Here is a 7,506-nt window from a genome sequence, read left to right on the forward strand (position 1 = left end):
TCAGATGCCAAGTGCTGTGCAGTAGGTGATCATCTTACGTGAGCAAAATTCTAACCTCATTGTCCTTTTGCACAAATTAATAGAAAACATAATGAACTATTATTTATAAGGACTATCACAATGTCTGTGCTGATAAGATCTCTGCTGTATAACTGCTCTGGCTGTACTTGATGACTGAGCCAGCCCTGCTGTGGGCTGTCTTTAGTATCATCAGCACAGCCTACCTTGCTGATACTGTGCTAGAGGTTGAATAGGTCATCTTAGCTAGATAATGTCTGTGATGATGTGCTCACATATCTTTGAAGTAAAGTGACTTTGTGTTTTTTTGGAGGTCAGGAGCCCTCAATATCAAAAGATATAGACCTACTGGTCTATCAGTAAAGAAAGTCAGAGTTCCTCCTGACATCAGTAAAATGCAGATGATGTAAAATTCTTGCAGATGATGTAGAATTGATATTAAGAAGTAATTTGATAGATCATACATTGGTTTTAATTTTTCCAATCTCTTAGATCTTATCTGTGCTGGTTTGCAAACGTAAAGCAGCCACAGCTCCCAAGCACTCACTCAACAAGGATTCAGTCAATACAAGGGAACTAATCTTAGTTACATGGTAATTTTCGAACACTCTTTCAGAACTCTTTACAAAGAAGGCACATATCTTTAATTTCATTTTACATTTGAGGAAACTAAATTAGGATGGAAATCTGAATTCTCAGTGTCACCATCACCTGTCCCACCACTCAAACAAAGCAAATATAAACGTCATCCAGCACCAAAACTGCAAATATCCTCCTATTTGGTTCCTCTGATGTCCAGTCTCTGCCAAAACTATGATCATAGTTTCTCTTTAATGGTAGCCTAAAGAATGTTGTTCTATGTAAAGGGATTAAATGATACGTTAAACGTGTAAATTAATTTGTACTGAGATAAAATGCTTCCTGTTGGTCTAGAGGGAGTATTTTATTTAAGTAAGATAAAATATTTTTTCATTGCAAAATTAAACACCAGCCCAGTCCACAGTCCTTTCCACAGATATTTTGAAAAAGAAGCTTGTTGGCAGTTTGGCCAGGTAAGAACTCTATCTAGCTACACCCTACAGATACTGTCATTTCCAAACCTGTGTTGTAACAGCCAGCAATTCTTTAGAAGCAATGACAAAAAACTTGCCTTAATTAAGTGTTAAGTTTGAGAATCTCAGGAAGTTCGGTGGAAGAGAGTAGAATGTGAATGAGAGGGATGTATGCATTCTGTAAGACTGGTCAGCATCTTGATCAGTACAGACAGTTCTCAGAAAGGGAGTTTTGCCCAAAAGCAGATTCCAGAAGTAAAAGCTCTGTACGAGTCTTGATTTATTTTTCAAATAAAATAAGAATTGAGGCACTTTAAATGATTTATAAGTATCTCTAAAACAAGATGTTTTCCTTTTGACTTTTGTATATCATTCTCCCAGAAGTTCTGTAATTTTTTCCACTATCACTGAATAAAAGTGCTCTTTACCTTTCTTCACGTTGGAACAGTGGAGCAGTGATTTTAGAGCTGCAGGCAAACCACAGGCATTGCTTATTCTATCAAATAGCAATCTTGCACAGACAGCAGTGGTATACTGTTCTCAGGGAAGAGACAAACCTAAGGAGTTGACCTGGTCTTCCCTGTGTCCCAGTCCAGGGGCACTATAGAGAGGATGCGACTCCACTACTAATATTCATGGATCAGTTTGGGAGAAAAAAAGAGTAACAAAAAAATATGCAAAAAAACATGTCATAGCACATACTGTCTAGCTTATACCTAGAATGCAGCGAAGTAGCACAGGAATACTGAATCAGTGAAAAATTTATCTGTTATAGCAGTCATTCTGTGATAGCAATACAGCAGTTCAGACCGTTCGCATTCTTCATCTCTGATGTGTTCCAGAAAGCAGACGACATCGCCCAAACATTTTTGTATTTTGGACATACTCAGTTGCTATGCCAGTTCTTCATGAAGCATTGCAGAGAAATGTGTTTGGCATAATTTTACTCCAGACGTAGACGAGTCTGCAGTCATGCTGTGGCATCAAAAGTGGAAGCTAAAAAAAAAAGAAAAAAGCATTTGTTTGAGAATATTTAAAACTTCTCATATTAATAGTCTTTTGCCTTGAACAAACAAGAATTGATTTCTGTAGGCCATATTAGAAGCAACAAGCCTTTCAGGAACTACTGTCTCATAATCTCATAATAGGACTTCCTGTAATCAGTACTCTGTTTTGGGGGTATACCAAGTTGCTTTTCTAAGCTTTGCTCTACAGCTGCAATTCCTAGAAATATATTTCCTTGGGAAAACAGGAGTACTGGTTCTTGTGCATTCACTATGATGTGGTGCCCAGGAACCTAAGGCAAGTTCAGGCTTCCATTGCACTTGAATAAAAATTAAGAAAAAAACTAACAAAATACTGAGAATATTTCCCATAAATCTATATATATATTGTTTATGTGATTCCATGCATGTTTGCAAGGATACAGGAAGGTTACCAACAGGCATACAGTATATTTTTTCACCTTTTCTTCATGATCACTATTATGGGGTTCAGCAAATGAGATGTATTGAACTCTGGCAATTCTCAGCCATATTTAATGTTTTCTGAACATCAGTTTCAGCCAGAGACCTTCACAGGCTGATGTGTACTTTCCTGACACGTTTAGCTGTTCAGATCACCTTCCTACAGTGTAGGTGGATGCTGAACAAGCTGGGATTATTTAGAGATGTTGTTCTGCTGCTTAACTGCCATAATGCTGCTTCCCTCATCAGAGACATTTTGATTGGAAATCTGCAGTATGAGTCACAAAGGACAATGTTGATGTAATTAGGATGTCGAAATGACAGTGACAGTGTTAGTTGAGCTGCGGGAATGACATTCAAATACTGGGTTTTATACTCTTTGTTAACAATGGATTTATACCTTCAGACTTATGACACACGGTAGCAAGCTTCTATTACATTATTACAGAGAAAGTGGGACTTACTATGCAGGGAGTGACAACAGCTTTCAAAGATGCAAAGCAAGAGGGAGTGTGCTGACAACCGGGGACCAGGAAAACCCAAATTTGCAGGATATCCTTTTGCACTTAGAAGAATGTACTTCAATTGTCTTTTCTCAACCCTCCATTTGGAATCACTCTGCTTAGGAGGCTTTTCCATTATCATCGGCAGAAAGAGGGCAAAGAATTGCCGTCATGATATCGTTTACTTATTAAGCCTCCCTTGCTTTACTGTATCTAAGTGATTTTCTCATCTGCAGCTAAAGCACGAATGACTTCAGTCTCCTATGTTCAATTTTGCATTAGCTTTCTTTATTGTTATTTATCATTTGTTTATTATGCTGCTTTATGTGGCATTATGGCATGATCGGTTTGGAGTATATAGATCTTGATGGCTTAGTGGTCATATCTGGACCGTTGCCAAACAGTAATTCCCAGCTGGTAAGGTAAAAACATGTTAAATGTGAAGCATGGTATGCAGCTTCAGTAAACAAGAGTACAGGACCCTTGCTGGATGGATGCTGAGACAGTACAGGGCTCCGGAACTGGCATATGGAGAACGTGATAAATAGTGACTTGGTGGCTCAGAGTGGTATCAGTTACTGTCAGTGCTGTCACCTGCATTCAAAATCTTCCAGAAGGCTTTAGGAGCAGAGTGGGGAAGGAAGTGGGGCTGGAAGCAGACAGAGAGGAACACAGTTGGAAAAACATAAGGCCTCTCATTTCAAATGAGGCATTTACGTAGTCATCTACAAAAAGCCTGCAGTCATAGTCCAGAAAATGTATGCAGAACACCACTGTTATAACCAAATTCATGGGATTTTTACTTACACTGATTAATCAGACTGAGGTTTCACCTGAAAGCATCAGTGATCTGGGTTCTGCAGACATTTTTAATTTGGTGTGTCTGCTGCTGGGGGAACAAGGAGTAACTCAGGTAATGAGTAATAAGCAGAGTGAGGCTGGTATGGAATGCATGTAAGATTAAGTAAGAAGTCTGCAAGAAGTGTCAGGGAAGTAATACATGCTGCATCATGTCTTCTTGAAAGTCACAGTAGCTGTTTTAATTAGATACGTACTTGTATGTGTGAAATTCATTCTGCACAGAAAATAACACAGGAAGCTAATGGTTCTTCATGTCTGTATGTAATACAAAATATCCTTAGCAAACAAATACTGCTATCAACAGTCTCTATTATGCAAGCATGGAGGTCCTGTCTTTCCTGAGCAGAGTTCTAAACCTTCCAGTTTCTTATCTAGGAAGTTAGATAATCATATTTTCTTTCTCTCATTGGAGTATACTACCAGAAAGAAAAGCTTTCCTCCTGATCTTGTCATGGGTCTTTATTCCAGCACTTTCTATTTATATAGTAATTATTGTTCGATTAATACATTATAACCTACCAAGAACACTCAAAATTCTGTTGATCAGCCTTAAAATACACTGAAAATGCACAGAAAACATTAAAAGCTAAGTGAAGAATAAAGACAAAAAAGTGACAAAGGCAGTACTATTTGTACTGTTCAGTTAGATGTTAGGATAGCCATATTCCCATATTTGATGCTAATTCTGAGATATGGAAAGACTGTGATTTTGCCACAAGAGCATAAACATTGAAACAGGGTAAAAGGATGAAATTAAAAAAGAGAGAGAGAGATTTTAGATGAGGATGCTACAGATTCAAGCTCTTTGAGGTGAATAGTTCAAATTACCCTAGCATAAAAAATTTAGGAACAACTGGGAAGCAAGGTACCCCTCTGGTATCTGCTGCCTCAGCTACAGTTGCTGGACTGCCTCCCGATAGAAACTAGTTCTCCCTCAGGCTATATCTGCATCAAGGTGAGATGCACTTCTGCCTTTGTTTTTCCTTAGATGTCTCAGTTGTACAGATCAGGAGGCGATGCTGTTGTCACGTCCCATCCTGACATCATGCAATAATGTGTACATGCCCTTCAGATATCACATAGAATGAGATATCCTCCAGTGATTAAAGGTACGGTAGCTTGATAGTTAGAATAATTTCTTGTCCTCTGTAAATTTTTATGATGCTGAAAATGTTCTCACTTTTATCAGGGAAAAATTGAAATCTTTCAAACCATTCCCTCTCTAATAAGCTCTGCTGAAGTTAAAGAATTTATGGGCTTTCCTGAAAATTTTTTTGTAAGTTGCCAAATAATATCCTTGAGAGGATGTTAACAAAATCGATGTTCTCAGGAAGGGTTTTGTTTTTACTCAGTGATAATGCTCAAAAAAACTCACAATTTATTTAATATTTTGTGGTCATGTATCCTTGAACCTACATAGGAAAAAGCATAGTTTATTCCCAATGCATCAGAATCCAAAAACATTTCTGAAGTAATGCATGGAGAGAAAGTAAGAAACAGAGAATTTAATTCTCCTTGTCCAATGAAAACAGGAATGTCATTTTATGAGTAGGAAGTCAATTTTTCTGTTTACACTTAACTGTCCACTAAATCTCAGTTTGCTCTACACTAATAGAGAACAACAGCTTACACAGTGCAGGAATTTGTAAAAGAAATAAAACTTACTTCTGTATTTTAAGCAGTTTTAACAGTGGAAAGATCTCTATTGTTTTTAGGTTTTGAAAAGCAAGATATTCCAAATCTAAATTCTGTGCTACATTTGCCTCAACACTACCTCTTTTATGTAATTTCCCTTATATATTGCAGTTAAATAAAGTAGTGATGTAAAACCCCAATGGAAAAATAAATCTAGCTAGAGCAATCATACTATCAACGCTTCAGCTCTGTAGAACTCCGTCTTGCTTCCTTGCACAAAATGACAATTTAAAGTATCTTTCCAGAAGTCTCCTGGGAGATTATCATATTTTATTCTCTGTTTAAAAAAAAAAAAAAAAAACCAAAAAAATTCTTTGCAAACCTATTAGAACTTCCTGATGAAATGCTTACAGTTCACTTCAGCACAATAGGGTAGTTTCAGAATGGCTGAAAAGTAATTTGTTTCATTTTACTTTTATCAGCAGGTAAAGGTCATCTATCCGAAACCAGTTTTTTTCCCGATGCACACATTTCATTTGTTATCATCTTAAATAACACAGAAACACAATCAAATTCCAATATTTGCCAATCAAATGTGAGTTCTGTTAAGTGATCTTTTACCTGTTTAAATACTTACACACGGACATTGATTGAATGCTTGCTTGACATTCAAAAGGTAGCTCAAAACAAGAAGACTTCCTCTAAGCTGTACATACACTTCTAAATGTTTCATGAGTTCCTATTATGTTGAAAATACATTTTAAAAATATATTATTTGTAATCTGGAAAACGTCTTTTCCACATGGATATACCTCTGAAAATCCAAAGTAGTTCAATTTTTAAAAGCACTTTTTCTCCGATGTGTAAATATAGTGTTTCTCCTGTTGTGTTTGGTGTTAGTAACAGATGTCATTGAGAGCTCACCAAGAGCTATAAAGCTACAGTCGTAGAAAGAGCTCACAGATATGCTAAGTATGCTACTATATCACTAGGCATATAGCTATGCGAGGTTATTTCTGACTCTTTAGCAAATATACCAGGTCTTGGCACATTTTACTGCTGAGACAGAGAAAAATAAAAATAAAAAAAAATATCAACCACAGCTACTTATTCTTGTGACTTCGTTTCTGTGCTGGTTGCCTGCATTAGATTTGCTTGGGAGCCATACTGCAGTTTTGAAACACAGAGGGATCCCAGTCTGTCTCTCCTTACTACTGTTGTTTCAGTTCTTAGAGAGATGTAGGTGTGCACAAACTAATTTCTTTTCAAAAGAGAAGTATTCAGAGGCTTAGTTTCAAAATTACTCCAGAGCTTTGTGAGTGCATTCAGATCCAAACCAATGTGAGGGAATCATGTGGGTCCTCCAACATGAACCCAACTGCACTCAGCAACAGGGCAGACAACAAAACAGCAACAAAACAGCCACAGCTCCCAGCAGAGCCTGAAATGGTTCTCAAGCTTTGTAAAGGGTCTTCCTTTTTATAACGGGCTGTGTATGTTTTCCTGACAGCTGCTAGCAGCAACTATAGCTTCAGTATCTGCTGTTCCTTCACCATCCAACAAATAAAATAATGAATTCACTTTAAATGCATGCTCAAAAGGATTGACATAAGGTAGAAATGACTCACAGATAGAGTCATTTTACCTCTGGTTTCTAATGAATGTTTCTAGCTTCTAATAATTTGAAACTAGTCTTTTGTTTGTTTGTTTGTTTTGTTCTAGTTGTTCTAACTTAAAGGAAGCAAAATTAATTCATTAAATATATTAATGTGGTGTATTTATTTACTATGTAGCACACATTAGCTGCCAACTGCTGATTATCCCATAATGAACACCAAAGCAGGAGTTTAAAAATCTCTTGTCTTCACAGATTTTCCTACAACATCTTCCTTGTTCCATCTTGGCTATACTTTCTCTAGTGGTAAATCAGTCTGCAGAAGCTCTGCAAAAGAAATCCTCTCTACTGCTGGA

This window comes from Lagopus leucura, unplaced genomic scaffold (assembly GCF_019238085.1).
Source record: "Lagopus leucura isolate 7727_CA_CO unplaced genomic scaffold, USGS_WTPT01 Super-Scaffold_73, whole genome shotgun sequence".
Taxonomy (NCBI): Eukaryota; Metazoa; Chordata; class Aves; order Galliformes; family Phasianidae; genus Lagopus; species Lagopus leucura.